Raw genomic sequence first — 21,827 nt, 5'->3', positions numbered from 1 at the left:
ATAGGCCCTCCCTTTGTTCGACACATCCCTCCTCTCCTTCTCGCCAGTGCCGAAACGTTGACTGCTTCTCTTTCCGCAGGTGCTGGCTGACTTGATCGGTTTTCCCGCTCTTTCACAGGACAGGGTGGAGGGTGGCACATGCTGTTACAGCACCAGCGATTGGGACCTGGGCTCGAATCCTGTGCTGGCTGTAGAGAGTTTGTACGTTCTCCCCACGTCTGTGTGGGTTTCCCCCGGGGGCTCTGGTTTCCTCCCACCGTTCAAAAACGTACAGGGGGTTGTAGATCAATTAGGTGTAATTGGGTGGCATGGGCTGTATGTTTAAATGTTAAAAAAATTAAAATTTAAAAATTCTTCTCTAATTTATATAAAGAGATGTTAAAAGCAGGTGACAAAACAATAAAATATCAGAATGGGAGATTGGAAAGGAGAGAGGTAGAGACAGGGAATCATGAAAACAGGACTGAGTTCTGGAGTTTAAGGGGCAGATAGTTGAAGGTATTGTCCCTTCAATGCTGTATCCCGAAATGTCACCATCCCACATCTGATATATTTGCAAGATCCCAGTTCTCAGGCTAAGGTCAATCAGGGAATGTGAGATCCTATTGGGTCTGATGCTCGTGCAATCCAACTATTGATTTTTTTTTCTTCTTGTCATTACAGTAATGTTAGCCGTTGGTCTTCATTTTGGATGAGAAGAAAGTGTGATTCAATTTTCAAAGCATCGATTGGTGAATTTTGCACTTGGGCTGACCCAACTGTGTTGGCCAGTTTTTCATGGTAATATAATCACCTCTTCAACGAATGAAGTTAATGAATGACCTGCCACAGGCTCCTCTTGGTGGTATAATTGCTGGTAATGGGTTCAAGGACACCAGGTAATCTTCTAAAAGGAAACCATCAGGGCTGTTTACAATGTTTTAATTTGATTTCAGTGGAATTTGTCCATTAACTGATGTTGCATAATAGATAATGAAGCAGCAATTTATCTTTAAAGTATTCCCATGAAAGAGCAATTATTTGCTATTTATGTGAAATTATTATTAATGATAATGAAGGGGTTAGTTTGGGCAAGAGAAGAAGTTTGGTGGGTGGAAAATCACAACTTTAAGGAAGATTGTGAAAGAAGGTGTTCAATTAAATTTGATTTATGTGTGTCTTTTAATAGTTGGCAGAAGTATTTTAAATGTCAGAGCCACCATGATATTGCGTAGATGGCTACAGTTTGACAGGTATCAATATTTTCTCCACTCCAGTAATTTATCCATGGAGTTGCAGCATACAAACTGCCGCATTGCTTTCCCATCTCCTCCTGGTACTAGGCCATGGATTCGGCTCTGGTAGCATGCAACAGATGGTGGCAAAGCTGGGACCATCAATGGACTTTGCCAGAAGCCAATGGCCCTTCTTCAATAACCTCCCAGACTTTGCGACTTGTGTTTGTGCATTCCAACGTACTGTCCATTTTTTTTTGTGGACCAACTTTTAGACTAGGATTCAGGGGCTTGGTTATTATGGGCCCACTACATTTGAGCTCGGTAAGTACCTGCATTGTTCGAGGCATCGGGAGCTTGGATGGGCAGGCAGGTGTCCGGGACCAAGGTGGTAAGTCTGCAGTCAGGGCTTCGGGAACTAAGATGGGTGGGCGGCCAGGGCCAAAAATGGGGGGGGGGGGGGAGTTAACTTTTACACAGTATTGACTATTATGGACACAAATCTAGGCTATGTTGGGATGTGTAAGACCTTGATGAGGCCAAATTTGGAGTATTGTGTGCAGATTTTTTATAGTTTATTTATGATTTTCCAAACATTATTATCAGTGTCAATATTAACAATATCAGCATTGACTACAATTTACAATTATCCACTCTATATACAGATTCTGCAGAATTCAAGCTCTTTCCGCCCCCCTCTTCCCCCCTCCCCCCCCCCCCCCACCCTCAATATTTAACACTTAACTCTTAACTAACCACTGTAACACATGACGTTCAGGACATTTACAACAATGGTATGAAACACATAACAGAATTTTATGAGTTTGTCACAGCACGGCAGCCAGTGCTCAGACCATTTTCTTCTCTTGACTTTTCCTGATTGGGATGGGATGGACCCCCCCCCCCCACCACCACCACCATCAACTGAGGGATAGACGGGGGAGGTAGGATGGCGAGGCGCGATGGTCCACACTATAATTGTGCTCCTATGGGATTTAAGTTTGGTTGCCAAATTTTCAAAAAAGTTTTATACTCTTAAGTTGTTAGAAATTTTCTCCAGGGGAACACAGCTTCCAGTGAGTGATGTTCAGGCAGGAGTTGGATTTTCAGGTAACTACTATGCACTTCCTGGCCACTGCTAATGTGATCATTACAAATTGAATTAGAAATGTGGACAGATTCACCTTGAGTCTTATGTCCATTATGTTTCCCAACAGGAACAATTCTGGGTCCTGTGGGAATTCTTTACCTATAATTTATTTGATGACTTGTCCTAGTTCCACCCAGATGGGTCTGACCTTAGTACAAGTCCAGGTTGCGTGCACAAAGGTTCCTGTCTCAATGCCACATCTAAAGCTTTGGTCCGACAATTCTGGTTTAGATCTGTTCAATTTTTGCAGTGTCAAATACAGCTGGTGTAGAAAGTTGTATTGCACCAGCCTGTATCGCGCATTAATGATTGCAGTCATGCTAATCTGACATAAGCCGGACCAGCACCACTCATTAATTGTTATTCCTAGGTCCAACTTCCACCTTTGCTTTAATTTATGAAGGCCTGGTTTAGGTCCTCCCACTTGAAGCAAGAAATAAATATTTGGACAGATTCGTGGATTGGAAAGGTTTTGAGGGAGGAAGGCCAAATGAAAGCATTGTAGTTGGTATCGGTGAGTTGGGCCAAAGCACATATTTCCATGCGGAGTGATCCTGGCTCAAAAAAATCCTGCTTTATCCACCTGCCCATTAACATGGTGGATTCAGTTCTGACCTCTGGTGCTGTCTGTGTGGAGTCTGGAAATACCCCCTGGGGAGAAGGAGAACTCAACGAGTGAGTTCAAGATTCAACTTATGGTCCTGTAATAAAGACAGGGCAATATTACATGGAATTTGTTTTCATCTGCCGTAAGGCAGTCAGATTCGCCATTGGCAGGAATTGCCTGAAGTGCCTCTTACAGTTGGAGAAAGGGAAGCAAAAGAGGGTTCCCCCCAACCCAACAGAGACACCGTTGGTCGATTTGCCTCTAGCGCTCCCTCAGCTCCTGCAACCACACAGTCCAGTTTCCCCTGGCTGCTCCGGTTTCATCTCACGCTCTGAGTTGCAGAGTTGATTGGCCACTCTAAGTTTCCCCCACTGGATGGGAAAGTTTGGAGAAGGGGATGGATTTGATAGGATGGTGGGAAGAATAAAACAGGATTAATGAAGGAATAATGCAACTTGGTGCATTATTGTTCATTCTGTCTCTATGACCTGCTCCAATCTACTTAGTGAAAAAGAGACAAATTTCCCTCTCCCCGCGTACACTGGACAATGAAGATTTTCCTTCCTGAACATTTTTGGGTGTATTTTATGGATTTTGGTCTGCTGATCATGAAAATCACCTTAAAAATTTCCTATACGTACTGTTTTTTTTAGATATAACCTATTTTGTGATTTTCTGTCATATTTTAAGTCTACTTTAAGCAGACAAAACCATGATGTGCAACATGTCATTGAAAATTCGTTTTCTGAATTTGGACCCGTTCCCTGCTGGTTTTTGTGCAGTCAGTGACAAACACGGTGAATGGTTTCACCGGGACATTGTGACAATGGAAAAGAGGTATCAGGGCAACTGGAATCCATCAATGCCGGCCGACTATTGTTGGACACTGACATGAGAGGCATCAGAAGCTGAGTACAAATTAAAATCAGCGGCAAAACACTTTTAGGTCAGTTGAACTCTCGCAATGTGCCAGCGTCATGATGCGATTAAACAGGCTAAATTCAATAAAAGTTAATTTAATGTTTCTCCAACTTCCTATGTGATACAACAAATCTGAAATCATCTTTGCGTTCAGTTTGAAGTTGTCTATCATAATCCACAATTACTTTTCAGGAAGCAAATCGTTTAAAAACATTTGTTGGTTAGTGAGAATGTTCATAATGTCTCAGTAATGCATACAGCAGGGAACTGCACACCAGAAGGCACTGAAATCTGTTGCTGCCTCCAAGAGGAATGATCTTAAAGCTAAAAATTCTCCAGATGGTCCAATCGGGGCGGTGTCTGGAGACAAATCCCCGACACCATACCGTACCCTTCAGCTCCTCTGCTCAAAAGAGAGGCGAAGGGGGGAACTCTGCCCCTGGAAGATGGCTCTGGTGGCAGGAGGAACAGGGAGTTGTGAAAATCCAGTTCAAAGTGCTTCTGTTCCCCACCCCCCTCCCATTGCTTTTCTCCAGTATAGAGAATTGGGTCATTCTGGAGGCCCAGCAAGATCACTCCTGAGAACCTGTAACGTGATCTAACATTTATACCCACTCGGAACACAGGGGAGGTGGTGGGGGGGGGAGGGGGAAGGAGGGTGCAAGCTTTCTCTCTTGTTCACAGCCCCAAAATGATTTTAATCTGATTGAATAGAGCATTCGATCATTAAATCGTGTTCCAAAAACTGAAATATTTCATCTGCTGTTTCCATGGCAACAATCAGGGGAAGGATGCTAATTATAAATAGATACCTCACACACACCAGCACTGGTCTGAACTCTCTAGTTCATTGTTCTTTGAACCTTATTCCTTTTCCATATAAGTATGGAACCTTCATTTTCTACCCTTGAAGGTTAAGGGTAGACAAACTTTAGCTGTAAGCCCACTCCTCTGATACTGGGGGCACGGTTAGTGCCTGTGGCACAGTCTGTAAGGAGTTTGTACCTTCTCCCCGTGTCTGCGTGGGTTTCGTCTGGGTGCTCTGGTTTCCTCCCACTCCTCAAAATTTACGAGGGCTGTAGGTATATTGTCAAATTGATTGTCTCTGATTGAACAAGTACTGTTGAGACTGTTGAATAGACACTATGCAAACAATGGAAAGGACACTCATTTGTCTACAGTACGAAAACCACGTCGACATTTTATAGCACCAACCTTCTTCTTCCCAGAATCCTCTCTAGCCACACCCCCTGCCCTTCCCATTCGCTCCAAGCCTACAAAACAGTGTTCTCTGGTCCTCAGTGCAAAACATACAGACATACAGCCAGACATAGTACACACAGACAAACGATACATATACAGGACAAGTATGCATATACAAAATAAACAAATATTGTTTTGTTTCAAATGAGAGTCTCGGGTGGTGAGCGTCAGCAGTTCCTTTGGTCGTTCAGCTTTCTCACTGAACAGAGAAAGAAGCTGTTCCTCAGCTTGGTGGTGCTGGCTCTGATCCTCCTGGATCTCTTCCCCGACAGGAGCAGCTGAAAGATGCTATGGAAGGGATCCTCAATGATTTTATGTGCCTTCTTCAGACAACGATCCAGTAGATCCTGTCGATCGTGGGGTGGGGTGGGGGAGTGAGAGGGAGACTTCAGTGATCTTCTCTGCCACTCTTATGGTCCTGCCGATTGACCTACGATCCATTTCTCTGCAGCAACTGTACCGCAATGCGATGCAGCGGGCCAGGAAGCTCTCAAAAGAGCTCCTGTAGACGGTTGACATAATGGTGGCCGGTAGATTTGTGCGATTTGGGGTATTTGGGCAGCTGAGCTCTTGGACCTGAAGGGCTTGTTACCGTGTAGATGTCTAAATTTAAAATAAAATTGAAAAAATGGGTATCTAACAAGGGACGCTCATCTGTTCCTCAACCTTTCCTCCTAGCCCAGACATCATCTGTCATTTCTGAGGACACTGAGGGCTTTTGACCTGATACAGCAACTTCTCTCTCCACAGATGCCATCCGACCTGCTGATATTTCTAGTATTTTCAGTTTTTATTTCAGTTTTCTTCATTTTTGATTATGATCTCTCACTGTCTCCTCGAATTCTAGCCCCTGGCACTCTTGATCCTATCTATCCCCTCGTTCAGCCCTCTCCCTCCCTTTTGAAGCCAACTACCCCATCCTCTGCCCTCTCACAAGTGGACACACTCGCACTGACTGGATTAAATCAGTTGGGGGGGGGGGGAAGGAAACAGACCATTCAGCCCATTGAGTGTGTACTGGGTATTAAACTACGATTTATTCTAGTTCCACTTTGTATTCTTGGCACATTCCCGTCGACTCCCTACAAGTTCCACCGCTCCACTACACACAATTAGCCCATCAACCCACAGCGGTTTGACACATGGGAGGAAATCAGAGCATCTGGAGGAAGTCCATATGGTCAAAGAATGTGCAAGTGTCACAGGGGAAAGCACCAAAGTTTCAGAGGAACAGAGGTTGTCAACCTTTTTCTTTCCACTCACGTCCCACTTTAAGCAATCCCTGTGCCATCGGTGCTCAATGATTAATAAGGGCTTGCTTAAAGTGGTGGGAAGGGAAGGTTGAGAATCACTGCTCGAGACCCAGTTGTTACTGAAATATTTTGCTGGAGAAAAATTGCCATTTGTTGCGAACCATTGGGAGAGAACTTGGATCTCTGGAGACATGAGGCAGGGTCTCTGCTAGCTGAGGCTTTGCACCCCTTGCCGCTCACTCTCTGAAGTTGATAAAGTTCCTGCTCTTGGCTCTGGAAATTTGGCTAGGGAATTTCAAAAGACTTTTATTGTCATGTAATAGTACAGCAAATGTAATATTACACAAAATTTCCTTCAGCCTGCCGTAAGGCAGTTAAAAAATCGCCATTGCTGTCACCCAGTGCCCCTTCAGTAAGAGAGAAGGAAGCAAAAAAAGTGTCCCTGAGCATCCATGGATGCTCCTCCAGCACTTCTGCAGCCTTTGCAGCCCCTGTTCGACCTGGTGGCATTGTTCGAAAGGAGCTACTACAGATTAGAATTCTCACCACCAATCCAAATCACAAGTGTGTCGTGGTTCCCTCATATGCAATGGGGAGGGGGTGGAGGTTGGAAAACCATTTCAGGCAAGGAAAGACGAAGGAAGGTGAATGTGACTGGGTCATGAAGTAAAGTCAGTGCAGCTTGGCTGAAAGGAAGGGCTACATTGATTTCTTCAAACGGTTCAGTGTGGAGTTGGACTCGAATATCAGAGAACACGTGAAGCAGCAGGAAGGGAGCTCACAACCTTGTACTTGCAGAGGAATATAATACAGGCATTGGACTTGCTACCAGGGAAGGTCAAGGAGACAGAGAGCGCAGTGATAAAGAGGCAGGATTGGGGAGAGACAGGCAGACAAGAGAGAGTTTGATTAGGGTTGGGGGAGCCATTGAAACTGAAAAGGTGGATCGAGATCAGATGAATGAGTAAGAGAGAAATCTGTTTATCAGAAAGAAGAAGACTGTGGGGGTCAAGATACAATTGGACTTACTGATAAAATAGCATTTTCACACCTCTGATGTGCTTACAAAATGATGAGGTTTAAAAATCATGAATAAATGTACTTTTATGGGAATCCTGAACTTAAGGGTGTTTGTGACGGGATAAAAAGGGTTTTAATAAAGTGAACATATGTTCAGGTCATTATCAGCAAAACTCAAGAATTGACTTCAGGAAGGGGAAGGTGAACCAGTCCTCATCGAAGAAAGGACTCAACATCTCTAACGACCTTATCCTGGGGCCATCATGTTGATGCGATCATGAAGAAGGCTCGCTGGCGGCTATGTTTTGTTAAGAGTTTGACGAGATTTGGGTGGTCACCAAAGACTCTTGCAGGTATAACATGGAGAGCATTCTGACCGGTTGCATCACTGTCTGGTACGGAAGTGCCAATGCGCAGGACAGGAAAAGGCTACAGAGGGTCGTAAACTTGGCCAGCACCGTTATGGGCATCAGTCCTCACTCCAATAAGGACATCTTTAAGAGGTGGTGCCTCAAGAAAGCAGCTTTGATCATCAAGGACCCTTGCCACCCAGGCCAGGCCCTTTTCTCATTGCTACCATCAGGAAGGAGGTACAGAGGCCTGAAGATACACTCCTAATGTTACAAAATCAGCTTTTCCCCCCTCTGCCATCAGATTTCGGAATGGACAATGAACCACGGACACCACCTCACTTTTTCTCTTTTTTTTCAGTACTTATTTTTAAATTGTGTATTTACAGAATTGTAATTTATAGCAATTTTCCACCTTGTTCTGCACAACACTGCTGCCGCAAAACAGCACACTTGGTGACGCATGTTCATGATTATAAACCTGATTCCGAGAGGTGCAGCAGCAGATTAAAAAAGGAGAATGTCACAAGATCACAAGATTTAGGATCCAATCAGCCCACGGCGCCTGCTCCATGTTTACCACTAGTGACAGGGTCTGAGATGAGAAACGACAGTTAAAATAACCAGCTCAATGTGGCAGCTGAAGGTTCTTGGCCTGATACAGTGACCCCATTGTTGTCAGTGTGTAAGGCCAACTATGCGCGTTGCACATTGTGGATCAGGGTATATTCCATGACCACAATTGACCCTCAGTGAAGTTTATTCAATAGGAAGCTGTGTTCAGATTGACTCATGGTACAAGATAGCACACTATGTACTGAATTTTTTTTTAACAAGAATCATTGGGTGCATAATTTCTTCTATTGGATTACTGTGTTCCAGCCTACCTTGCTGAAGGCCTTGCTAAAAATCTATGCAGACAAAATCCAGTTCCCTACCCTCATCAATCCTCTTGGTCAACTCTTCAAACCCTCCAACAAATTTGTGGAAGCGATCTCCCACAAGTCTGACTACTTCTGATCAGCCCTGTGAAGATTAGAGATGAAGAGAGGAAAGGGTGGAGCATCAAGTTGTGAAGAGTCTTCCTTCAGTGTCACTGCCTGAAAAGTGATGGAGGATTCAGGAGTGACAATTTTTTTTCAAAAGGTTTGCTTCCTGAAAAGTAATTGGGGATTCTGTTAGACGACTTCATGCTGAACACAAAGCTAATTACAGATTTGCTGTATCATGTAGGAAGTTGGGGAAACATTAAATTACCTTTTATTGAATTTAGCACATTTAATCATTTCATGAGGCTGATACATTGCGTCAGTTCAACTGACCTAAAAATAGCCCCTTTTCCACGGGCACCTTGGGAATTTACTGGAACAGGGTGCAGTGGAAAAGGGGCAAACAATTTGCCACTGATTTTCATTCTCAGCATCTGATGCCTCTCATGTCAGTGTCCAACAATAATCGACCAGCGTTAATGGATTCCAGTTGCCCTGATACTGCTTTTGCCTGTCGCAATGTCCTGATGAAACCTTTCACCGTGTTCGTCACTGACGGCACCAAGATCAGCAGGGAAGGAGTCCAAGTGCGAATGTAGAAAATGAATTTTCAATGACATGCTGCAATTCATGGTTTTGTATGATTGAAGTTGATTTAAAATATGACAGGAAATCATAAAAATGTTATATCTAAATACGGTACATGATGAACATTTTAAGGTGATGTTCGTGATCAGCAGCCCAAAATCCATAAAATACTCCCAAAAGTGTTCAGGAAGGAAAATCTTCATTGTCCAGTGAAGGAATTGGAGAAAAAGAAGGAAAGATGTGTGGGTTGTGGCGAAGGTGTTAGCACAGTGGTTCTCAACTTTTTTTCTTTCCACCCACATCCCACTTGAAGTAATCCCTATGCCATCTGCGATTAGTAAGGGATTGCTTCAGGTGGGATGTGGGTGGAAATGAAAAGTTGGAAAACCACTGATTTAATCGCCCCTCATTGACTCGTTATGTGCGCGGTTTCAGAACTCCAAAGGAAATGGGCCAATGACCATTTTTCTCAAGCAAAATATTTCAGTAACAATTAGGTCTAGAGGAGTGATTCTCAACCTTCCCTTCCCTCTCGTATCTCACCTTAAGCAATCCCTTACTAATCACAGAGCACCGATGGCATAGGGAGTGGTGTGCCACATAGTGAGTGGAAAGAAAAAGGTTGAGAACCACTGTGTTGGGTCTGACTGGATCATGCTTCCGAAGTGTTGCCATTGGAATGATAGTCTAAATCAGCCAGTTGCAACGGACCTGTACAGATCCACTGGGGGCCACAGCACATTTAAGGTGGGGGGGGCAGACTGAAATCATAAAGTTTTTGTTATACTTTTCTATGTCATGGGTAGGAGAGAAATACAAAAGAGTAAACGTCTCCTTCACTGGGAAGAGGGGTTGGAGGGGGGGTCATTGCCAAAATAAGGTTGAAAATGGCTGGTCTAAAATGCCTGCTTGTTAACTGTGCATTTTGTTTACTTTTTTTTCTGGGGTTAAAGGACTTGCAGATAAGACCAACAGTTATTGTTCATCCTCAAATATTTCTTTTTGAATATTTTATTTAAGCTTCCATACATGTATTGATATGAAGATACAAAGAACAATATTCATATTTATCAAATTAATTATACATGATATATATATATATAAAGGTACACAATCCTTTATCTGGAACCCTTGGGGGACAGTGTGTTCCGAATTTCGGATTTTTTCGGATTTCGGAAAGCCAGATTTAAGACCACCCGAATTGTGCTGCTGTATCCACCCCCATCCCCTTCCAGTCGCGCTGCCGTCTCCCCCTCCTCGCCTGCCCAACTCGTGCTGCCGGTTTCTCCCCCCACTTGCCAGATTTTGGAGCTTTCTGGATTTTAGATGTCCAGAAAAAGGATTGTGTACCTGTATATCCCCACCAACCTCCTCCCCCAAATAATAACCCACAAAGAAAAGAAAACAAAAGAAAGAAATTACAAAAATGCAGAAAAGAAAGAAAAAGTGAGAGAGAGACCAACCTGGTTACCAAAATATCCCCACCATTCACTCAGTTTTAGCCTTTCAATATTATTCATTTACTTAGCAAGTTTTCATGAGGTTTCGGGAACCCCTTTATAAGTTAAAACCAGCTGTATGTAAATATGGGCACCAAATTTTTTTTAAAATATAATTTTATTCCTTAAATTATATGTAATCTTCTCAAGAGGAATTCAACCATCTTGGCTGCCTCCAATGCCTGAAAAAAAAACCCAGGCTCCCTCATGGGCTTTTCTGCGACACTAATATCGACTTCTCTGGCTTTTGTTAAACCCACCCCCACCGTCGCCTTCCCCCAGCTCTGTCTCTCTCCCTTTTCCCTGACTCCTTTCACACAGATGGGGTAAATTCTCACCTCTTCACTCATCATATCCAATTAACTTCTTTTGTTAGTCTGAATCCCCCACTTTCCCCCGCCCAGCACTGTCTGAATTCGGAGATTTCCTGCTTCTGGTTATTCCTTGAAAAAAGGGCTCAGGCCTTGTATCTTTGCTCTTTTTATGGACGTCGAATGACCGGCTGAGTTCCTCCAGCATTTTTACTACAATCACAGTGTCTGCAGACTTTCCTTTTTCAGTCTTTTTGCGATTGCTATTTCCCCTGAAAGCTTTCATCTCAGTGGATTAGTGATGCGTGAAATCATACAGAATTATCCAGCAGGGCTGTGGTGTGCAACATTTGTTCCTGTGTTTCAGTATGTCGGCTGCTACCTTTCTGTGCCAGTCCCCCACTGTATGCACGGATACACAAATCTCTCCAGCAGTATAAGACTTCCAACAGAGTGCAGAGTGTATGGATCTTTTCTCTTCAAATTCAAGATCTATTTATTGTCATGTAATGAAAACAGTGCAATATTACATGGAATTTGCTTTCGTCTGCTGCAAGACGAACAGATTTACCCTTGGCAGAAGCTGCCCAAAGTGCTTCTTACAGAGAGAGAGAGAGAGAGAGAGAGAGAGAGAGAGAGAGAGAGAGAGAGAGAGAGAGAAGCAACAAAGAGTCCCCTCAGAATCACCGAGTGTCCGTGGATTTGCCTCCAGCGCCCCTGCAGCCCCCAGAGCCACACAAAGTCCAGTCCAACTGAGCTCTAGATCTGACAAGATCAGGAACCCTTCACCCCCGGCAGCCTTTCGCGTCCCGGTTCCGATATCTGGTACCCCTTCAGCCAGTCGCCAGCAGTCTGCAGCCTGGAGTGATTCCCAGTTACCTGCAGCCTACATGCATTCCTCACCTTGAGTCACCAACAGCCTGTGTGTTCTTCAGCCACAGAAGGCCTCACTTGTCCATCGCCGTGGTCACCCTTCTGTGCGTCATCTCCTCTGCTCCTCCTTCTCAAACTCGGGGTGGGGGGGAGAAGTGTGATCTCCCCGTTCTCCATTGCCCTGCATCAGTCCTTCGCTTCCCCGGAGTCTGGAGCCCCTCATGGCTGCTGGTGACCACAGGTGCCACCATCTTGGGCACAGACCCCAAAGCTCTGCCCTTTGTCAATGCTTCTCACCATACCTCTCCATCCATTCCTTCTCCACAGACCCTGTGTGGTTCACCAGGAGTAGAAAATCAAAAGATATCCATTTAGCAGATTTGTTGTCTGCTCAATCTGAATGGGCTGCCTACTCAGAGATTGCTATGCTGTAGGCTTCAAAGGACAATAGGATCAAATCTCAGACTTCCTTCCATATTCTTCTCTGAGCTGCCGAGATCTCTATGACCTTTCTGCCTTCATTCAAGAATCGGAGAGCACAGAAAGAGCCAACTTGTCCATGCCAACTCTTTCGAAGAGCAAACCCACAAGATTTCAGGTTTATTATCAGGGTACACAGCCCATGGCATCACATACAACCCTAAGATTCTTTATCCTGTGGGCGAGGCAGAGTTACCACTTATAATAATTATTGATAGTGCAAAAAAAACATGTACACGTGAACAAAGAAAATTCTTGACAAACTGACTGTGCAATACAGAGAGAAAAAAAAATGCAAAAGTAAGAGTCCTTAAATGAGCCCCTGATTGAGTTTGTCGTGAGGAATCTGATGGTGGAGGGGGAGCAGCTGTTCCTGAACCTGGTGGGGTGAGTCTTGTGGCACCGAGACCTCTTCCCCAATGGCAGCAGTGAGAACAGAGCGCGTGCTGGGTGGTGTGGATCCTCGATGATTGCTGCTGCTCTTTGATGGCAGCGTTTCCCATAAATGTTCTCGATGTTGAGGAGGGTTTTGCCTGCAATGTACTGACCTGTGTCCACCACCTTTTGTATTGGCGTCCCCATACTAGACCGTGCCTCAGCAGGTCAGTAGACCTTTCACCACCCATATGTAAAAAGATGTCATATTAAACCTCCGCAAAGTCCTAAGGAAGTAGAGGAACTGATGTGCTTTCTTCACGATGCCATTGGTGTGTTGGGTCCAGGAAAGATCCTCCGAGATAGTGACTTCCAAGAACTTTAATGTGCTCACCCCCTCCACCCCCGATTCCCCCAATGACCACCGGATTGTGAACCTCTGGTTTCCCCTTCCTGAAGTCCACAATCTGCTCCTTGATTTTGGTGACATTGAGTGCGAGGACGTTGCAGGCTATTCTACATGGTGGCTCCCCTGATATTTCTGTAGATGGTCCTGAACCAGAAAGTGCCCTGCACATCTCCTCCACATCAGCCATTCTCAAACTACCCCTCCCCCACCCCCACCAAGGATTCTGCTCAAAGTTTCAGTGGCTCCCCTTCCCTGTGAAGCAGTCATTTTGGTTTTCTCCGTACTTCTCTCCTACCAACTACGTAAAAAAAGCACAAAAAATGTTTATGTTACATGAGGAGAGGAAAAAAAAGAAGGCTTTCCCCCCCCCCCCCCAGAGGGCCCCCATTGAGAATGGCTGAGCAGCATGGTTAGTGTCGCGGTTAGCGCAACGCAGTTGCAGCGCCAGCGACCAGGGCTCGGATCCCCCACTGTCTGTGAGGAGTTTGTACGTTCTGCATGGGACTTCCCCGGGGGCTCCAGTTTCCTCCCATCATTCAAAAACATACCGGGGCAGGGGGGGTGGGGGGAGGCTCTAGGTCAATTGGGTGAAATGGGGCGGCACGGGCTCATGGGCCAAAAGGGCCTGTTACTGTGCTGTATGTCTAAAAATTCATTTTAAAAATTAAAATTAAACCACACCCCCTTAGTTCAAAAACATGTCCTTTAGTATGATATTTCCATCCTGAAAGTTTTGCAATATTAAAAGTATTGGGGACATTACTTAAGAGGGAATGGTGCATTCAAGGTGAGGCCGGGTGTTATTTCTACAGAGTACAGTTAGTACAATTACCCAGAGAAAGTAATATCAAAAATGATTGAAACATCAGGAGCAGAAGGTGTTAAATCAGCTGTGTGATCACTGACGTACGAACACTGAAAGAGTTGCCATTTTAACAGTAAAAGATGTAACTTGCATTTACAGCACCAATAGTTCCCAAGGTACTTTACAAGAACATCATCAAACAACATTTGATCCAAGGTGAGGAAGAGAATAGATCAGCTAGCTGAGTGGTGTAGCATCAACAAATTTGCACTCAACATATAATCATATAACAATTACAGTATGGAAACAGGCCCTTCTAGTCCTCACTGATTTAAGTGAACTCCACTAGTTCCACCTACCTGCTCCCTCACATCCATGCGCTCATCCAACCTCCTCTTAAATGACAAAATTGACCCTGGTGCAACCACCTCTTCCGGAAGGTCATTCCACTCAGCCATCACCCTCTGACTGAAGAAGCATCCTCTTATATTACTCCTGAAGTTTTGCCCCCTAAACCCTCGTTCCAATCTCCCCTACCCCCAAGGGGAAGAGTCTATTCACATCTACTCTATCTATTCCCCTCATAATTTTAAGGCAGGGATTGATCCGTTGTGGGGTGGGGGTGGGGGGTGGCGGCAGGTAATCTCATATTGAAGAAGCAGTTGGACGAGCACTTGAGTTACGAGAGCATGGACCAAGTGCTGGCAAAGCATTCTTCAGTTCTGCCATTATGTTGTCAGCTGGGATGTAATCCCCGGGAGATATTCAATCCCCTTCCTTACACATTTCCTAAACAGAGATGATATTCTCCAGAGGCATGAGAGTTTATCCATTATTAACCACAATTGTATTGCTGGTAACAGTTTAGGTAAAACCAGAAATCCATCACTTTGGATTTAGTTCACACTGACAGTCCTGTTAATGAAGCCAAGGAGCCGAGATTATCCAGTCACCTTAAGGTCTTTGGGATACACTCGATGCCTCGCTGCGCATCTGTTAATATTGGTCCCTAATGCCTTTTTATACAACCTGGCTGCCCAGTGGTGTTAAATTACAGGGGGATAAAAAATAATTTTCCTCTGAATTCAGTTCTTTGAGAAGTGGAAGCTATCAGAGGGAGATGTGGTTAGTCAGCGCAGATAGGGGAGAATCTATTAGTGGTGCCTTTGGCTCAGGTCCAAGACTGAATGCCAAATGCTGGCAAAACAGCCTCATTCAGTCAAAGCTTCAATAGCTCTCAGGGGTAAGAGGATGAATCCTGGGAGAAAGCTGATCATTATGTTAAAATGAAGTGTTTATTTTTTGAGATTCTATAATTGGTTCACTAATACAGTTTGATTGTACGTAAGAGATTCTCCATTGTGTTTTGGACAAGTCAGCTTGCCAGTCCTTTGAGTTTATTATAGGATAGTCTCAATAACTCTTTGCTATGTACTGTATAAAGGCCTTACAGTTTTAATGCAGGCACCAATTTATTTGAACCGAACAGGGCCAGAGTGTCTTCCATCAGCCCTACCCCCACTGCTCTCGCCCGGGAAGCCACAAAGCCCTTGACAGAAGCACCTCATGTCATCTCTCTGTTCCCAGCACTGTTCCTGCAAGGGCCTTTGTTTGTGGTCCTGAAGGTGGCCTGTGACTAGGTTAGCGTTAAGCGGCATGGTTGGCATAGTGGATAGCGCAACGCCTTTATAGTGCCAGTGATCAGGACCGGAGTTCGAATCCCACTCTGTCTGTAATGAGAATGTACGTTCTCTCCGTGTCTGTGTGGGTTTTTCCCGGAGGCTCCGGTTTCCTCCCACTGTTCAAAAAATGTACTGAGGGTGTAGGTTGATGGGGTGTAAATTGGGCGGCACGGACTCATGGGACGAAAGGGCCTGTTACCGTGCTGTATGACGTTAGTCAGACCAAGTTCAGACGGAAGTTTAAAGCCAGGGTTGAGGTTCAAAATTCCTTAGTCACCTACATTTGCCCAAATTCTTCCTGTCAAATGACTGGCACCCTCAATCAAGGGCAAAAAAAGGGCATGTCCTCAAAGGAATGCATCTGACAAGGGGCCAAATGGTCTTTGGTACTATACCGCCCAACAAAATAGTGTTCTCCGGTCCTCGGTGCAAAACATGAAGACATACAACCAGACATAACACACATATAGACAAACAATAAATATGCAGGACAAGTATTCATACATACAGATAAATAAATAAATATTGTTTTGTGACTATGAGAGTCTTGGATGGTTAGTGTGAGAAGTTCCTTTGGTCATTTGGCATCCTCACTGCCTGTGGGAAGAAGCTGTTCCTCAGCCTGGTGGTGCTGGCTCTGATCCTCCTGCATCTGTTCCCCAACAGGAGCAGCTGAAAGATGCTGTGTGCAGGGTGGAAGGGGTCCTCAGTGATTTTTCAAGCCCCCTTCAGTTAATAATCATGTCGATGGAGGGGAGGGAGATTTTTATTGGTGATCCTACAGAACAGGAGCAAACAGTTTGCACAAAAGTGAAGTAAACGTGACTGCAGATGCTGGACAAATGGAGCAACACTCCAAGCGCAGGACAGGGAACATCCTCAGGGACTGATCAGTGTGCTTCCTGAGGAAGGATTCCAACCCAAAATGGTGCTTACTCCATGTAATCTGTGCTCTTCCTGCCCTAGGAGTATGCGATGTGGCAGAGCAGAGGCAATTTTAGACTCAACACACCAATGGCATCATCAGTGCCTCTACTTCCTCAGGAGTTCGTGAAGGTTTGGTATGACATCGGAAACTCTGGGAAATTTCTACAGAGGTGTGGTGGAAAGTGTGCTGACCGGCTGCATCATGGTCTGGTATGGGGACACCACTACCCCTGAGTGTAGAGCCCTCCAAAAGATAGAGGACACAGCCCAGGACATATAGGCAAAACCCTCCCCACTATTGAGAACAACTACAGGGAACGCTGCCGTCGGAGGGCAGCAGCAATTATCAAGGATCTGAACCACCCAGCCCATGCTCTGTTCTCGCTGCTGCCATCAGGAAAGAGGTATCGGTCCCACAAGACTCGTACCACCAGGTTCAGGAACAGCTGCTACCCCTCCACCATCAGACTCCTCAATGACAAACCCAATCAGGGACTCATTTAAGAGTCCTTATGAACTTTATTGATTTTCTTTTTGTTCTCTCTATATTGCACAGTCAATTTGTTTACACTTGTTATCTGTTTACAGTTCTTTATTTTTTTACATGATTTACACTGTGTAAAGATTTTTTTTGCACTACCAATTAGTGGTAATTCTGCCTAGCCCACAGGAAAAAAGGAATCTCAGGGTTGTACGTGATGTCATGTGTGTACTCTAAATAAATCTGACATTTGAATTATATCTAACCTATGGCGTCCTGCCCCACTGCTTGAAAGGGCTGCGTAGTTTCAAGCCTGTACAGTCCCTGCTGTGGGAAGGTTTTCTATCTAACACACGATGGACCTAACCTGGGATCTGTCATCTTGATGTGCACAAGGCTTTACTTAAAGCTTCTCATTTTTAAACAGCCATCCAAATTGTAGAGTCAATCATTCTCCATTAAATACATTTACTCCCTCAGTGACCGACTCTTCAGTACTCACCCACACAGTGACTCACCACAGTGAGCTTTTATAAAAGTATGATTCCTACAGACTATTAGCAAATAGATGCCATTTCAATGCTGCTCTCTGTGCCAGTTGTGTGAACAGTCACTCTGACCATTTAAACGGCTGCCAAGTCCGTGATGACCATTGGATACCCATTTACATTAACCCCACATTAATGCCAAATTATTATTCTCCTCACATCTCATCAACTCCCCCACCTGTCCCAGGCTCTTCCACTTAACGGCACATCAGGGACAATTGGTAGCAGCCAATTAACCCACCGAAATGCACATCTTTAGGGCGTGGGAGGAAGCCGGAGAACTGGAGAGGAGATTTACCAGGATGTGGCCTGGATTGGAAAATAAGATTTATGAAGTAAGGTGAGCAGGGCTGGGACTTTTCCCTTTGGTGCGAAAAAGGATGGTCCATCTAATTTTTAGTAGTCACCGCATCCAAAAATCTTATGTTGTGCAATTTTTTTTCCAGTGACAAAAGTATCTGTGCACTGAAGGCTTGTGCAAATGTAAACTTAAAATCATTTCAAGATCATTTTGGCACAGCCCATCCCTCATAGCTAATCAAGCTGTATTGGCATGTTTTAATATATTACAAGTCTATGTGTAATTATTAATTCCTACATTATTTTAGGTAATTATCCTTTGGTGCATACATAATTTCCTTTGCGCACTGGTTGCAAATTGTGTGTGTGCACGTGCACAGCTTAGAGGGCATGGGGAGACGAGGTGACTTAATAGAGGCCTGCAAGATTCTGAGAGGCCTAGATAAGGTGGACAGCCAGCGCTAGGGCGGGTGTAGCAAACACCAGAGAACATCTGTACAAATTAAGGGAGGAAAGTTCAAGGGAGACATGAGAGGCGGGGGGGGGGGTGGGTGTTTACATAACGAGTTGTGGTGGCATGGAATGCCTTGCCAGGAGTGGGGTGGAGGTTGAAACATGAGGGGCATTTAAAAGACTCTTAAACAGGCTGAAAGAAAAATCGAGGGTTACGAGGTAGAAAAGCCTCAGTTTATTTTAGTGAGAATGTATAGGTCAGCACAACATCAAGGGCCAAAGGGCCTGCACTGCATTATAATGTTCCATGTTCAATGTTTGATGCATGAGGCTACGGAGAGAACACCAGAGGGCAGAAATGAATGCTGGTCTGTGGTGCTGCGAGAGCCCTGTTGTCTGTGCCACTTTTTTGAAACTATTGGTGGTACGACTTTGACAAGGTGCTCCGAGATACTCCAAAGTGGGAAAAGAGGAGTAAGTAAAGCAACTCGCTCTTTCTCGCTTCGTGCCAACAATCACATTAACAACATGCAGTGTTGTCCCATGTGACTTTGACTGAAACCTCGCCAAGAATGTCCATCTTTGTTCTTCGTCTCAGAGACCCATCCAAGCAAAACCACACATCAAAATAAACTTCTTTCTACCTCAGGCACTTGATCAATTTCCACAGCCTTGGCAAGTCTCCTTCTGTACTCGGCATTGACTGCTCCACTAATGCAACATGCCAATATTAACCCAATTCTCCATCTCTGTTTTCTAATTACTTCTCATCTTTCTACTTTAACATCTCCCGTGGGCCACAGAGTGAATGCCGCCAGCTGGCTGCACGCCGGACCCTCCCATTAGAGGCAGTGATTGCTGGCTACACACTAGAATTGAGCTTCGCCCAGTCATTCGCACCCCCATCACACGGTCTCTTCCTTGTGCTACGCTCAGAGGAGGATATGAGCCCATGCATTGGTATTAAATGCAGTGACCCTCTCCTCTTAAGACAGCTTTGGCTCTCAATTCCTGTTGAATGTGAATCCCTGGCTCAGCAATGTGACAGGGAGAGAAGCTTCCTCACAGTACCAGTGGCCTGGCTACATCCCCGACCGATCAGTGTGGAGTTTGCATGTTCCCCTACACCCCAAAAATTTGAGAATTATTCATCTTATGGGATCTTGGTATTGGGAGGGGGGGAGGTTGGCAGGGTTCATTAAGGGTGGAGGGTAATAAGGGTCTTGGATTAATACAGTGGGTCTCAACCTTTTTCTTTCCACTCACATCCCACTTTAAGTGTTCCCAACGCCATCGATGCTCTGTGATGAGTAAGGGATTGCTTAAAGTGGTGTGTGAGTGGAGTGGGAAGGTTGAGAATTACTGCTCTAGACCCAATTGTTACTGAAATATTTTGCTAGAGAAAATTTGTCATTGGCCCATTTCCTTTGGAGCTATGAAGCCGTGCACATAACAAGTCAATGAGGTACGATTAAAACAGTGGTTTTCAACCTTTTTCTTCCCGGCCACATCCCACCTTAAGCAATCCCTTACTAATCACAGAGCACCGATGGCAAAGGGAATACTTAAAGTTGTGTGTTTGGTAAAGAAAAGGGTTGAGAACCACTGGATTAATAGACACTATGGGCACATTGATTCTTCAGCATGGAAACAGGCCTCAGTCCAGCAAGACCATCAGCCACCCAATTTTATACCAATTGTACCCCAACCCAGCCACTCTCAACTCTTTTTTGTTTGGCTATGGTCCCCCTATGACCCTGCTCAAAGTTTATGGGCCCCCTTCCCTGGGAAGCAGTCAGGTTTAGTTGGCTTCTTCCATAGTTCTCTCCGAATGGAGTTATTTTTTTAAAATTGTGATTTCATTCCCTGACCCCCTTTAAATGTGCTGTGGCCCTGGGTGGAGGGCAGGGCCGGTGAGATGGGTAGGTTCCTTATAGCTCCCATTAAGAATAGCTGCTCTTACCCATTTTATCCTTACATTCCCGACGACATCCCCACAGACGAGTACTGCACAGTGTGGGGTATTGGGGGCACACTGTGAGAGGGGTAATACTGTGGGAAGGCCACACGGTGGGTGGAGGGGCTGTACCCTGGGAGGAGCCGTTCTGAGGTGGGCGAGGGTCACACTATGGGAGGAGCAGAAATGAACCCAAAGCCCAACAGGTTTTTACGGTCGCCGGTGCGGCACTGCATGAGCTGTCTCGCGGTGATTTGTGCTGGCCATTCTTGGATGCACCAGAGCGGTTCCTGTTCGGCTCCTGCAAACTTTCCACTTTCTCGCCCTCGTCAGCCATCCGGACATGCCGGGGGGTCTGTTTTACTGCCCAGCGGCGAGTGGGGGCCCCCAGTGGAAGTTCCTGATACAGGAGTCCTCCCCCTTTACATCAGGGATGTGGGGTGGAGAGCGCTGCACCAAGCAGTGCTGTGTAACCATTTCCTGAGTCGGTTCACTGACACCCCGGCGCCCCGTCACTTCTGCGGCCAGGAGCAGATGATGTCCCAATCTTTGTGGAGTGTGTAAGTCTGCAGCCCCTCTTCGGCTACCTGAAGGAGCTGCTCCTCAAATTCTGGTTGCACTTCGACCCCCCCCCCCCCCCCCCCCCCCCAATGCTCCTGACCTGCAACCGCCTGGTGCGAAAGGGGACCGGGTGTTCGGTGGATCTCTTTACTGTGCAGTTGCTGTTGTGGTTGGCAAAATTGGCTATTCACAGGTCAAGGCAGTGGGTAGTCAAGAGGGTGGGGCGAGCTGATTGCCTGCCCGCCTTTTGGGGTTACCTCAGGGCCCGTGCAGTGTTGGAGCAGGAGCACGCAGTGTCCGAGGGGACAGTGGCCAAGTTCACCCCCCCACCAGACGATTACGTGTGTGGTCGATGGTGAAAATCGTGTTTTAATTTGAAGTGTAAAACTGGGCAATTGAACAACTGAAAAGTGGCAAAGCAGCAGGTATGGATGGAATCCCCCCAGAGGTCTGGAAGGCTGGCAGCAAAACTCTGCATGCCAAACTGCATGAGTTTTTCATGCTCTGCTGGGACCAAGGAAAGCTGCCTCAGGACCTTCGTGATGCCATCATCATCACCCTATACAAAAACAAAGGCGAGAAATCAGACTGCTCAAACTACAGGGGAATCACGCTGCTCTCCATTGCAGGCAAAATCTTCGCTAGGATTCTCCTTAATAGACTAATACCTAGTGTCGCCGAAAATGTCCTCCCAGAATCATAGTGTGGCTTTCGCTCAAACAGAGGAACTACTGACATGGTCTTTGCCCTCAGACAGCTCCAAGAAAAGTGCAGAGAACAAAACAAAGGACTCTACATCAATTTTGTTGAC

General features: G+C 45.4%; 1 long non-coding RNA gene across 4 annotated transcripts in view; it reads left to right on the top strand.

The window, feature by feature from the left end:
- Nucleotides 1–21,827, top strand: part of LOC138753954 (uncharacterized) — a 67,517-nt gene that overhangs the window by 35,378 nt on the left and 10,312 nt on the right. For 3 of the 4 annotated variants that reach the window (XR_011351516.1, XR_011351518.1, XR_011351519.1), the window contains one exon: nucleotides 664–878. This is a non-coding gene — a long non-coding RNA (uncharacterized lncRNA). Of the gene's footprint in view, nucleotides 1–663; nucleotides 1,017–21,827 lie in introns of those variants that run through there. The other variant, XR_011351517.1, reaches the window with a different exon arrangement.

This window comes from Narcine bancroftii, chromosome 2 (assembly GCF_036971445.1).
Source record: "Narcine bancroftii isolate sNarBan1 chromosome 2, sNarBan1.hap1, whole genome shotgun sequence".
Taxonomy (NCBI): Eukaryota; Metazoa; Chordata; class Chondrichthyes; order Torpediniformes; family Narcinidae; genus Narcine; species Narcine bancroftii.
The sequence above is the reverse complement of the archived record's forward strand: the minus strand, read 5'-3'. Positions and strand labels throughout refer to the sequence as shown.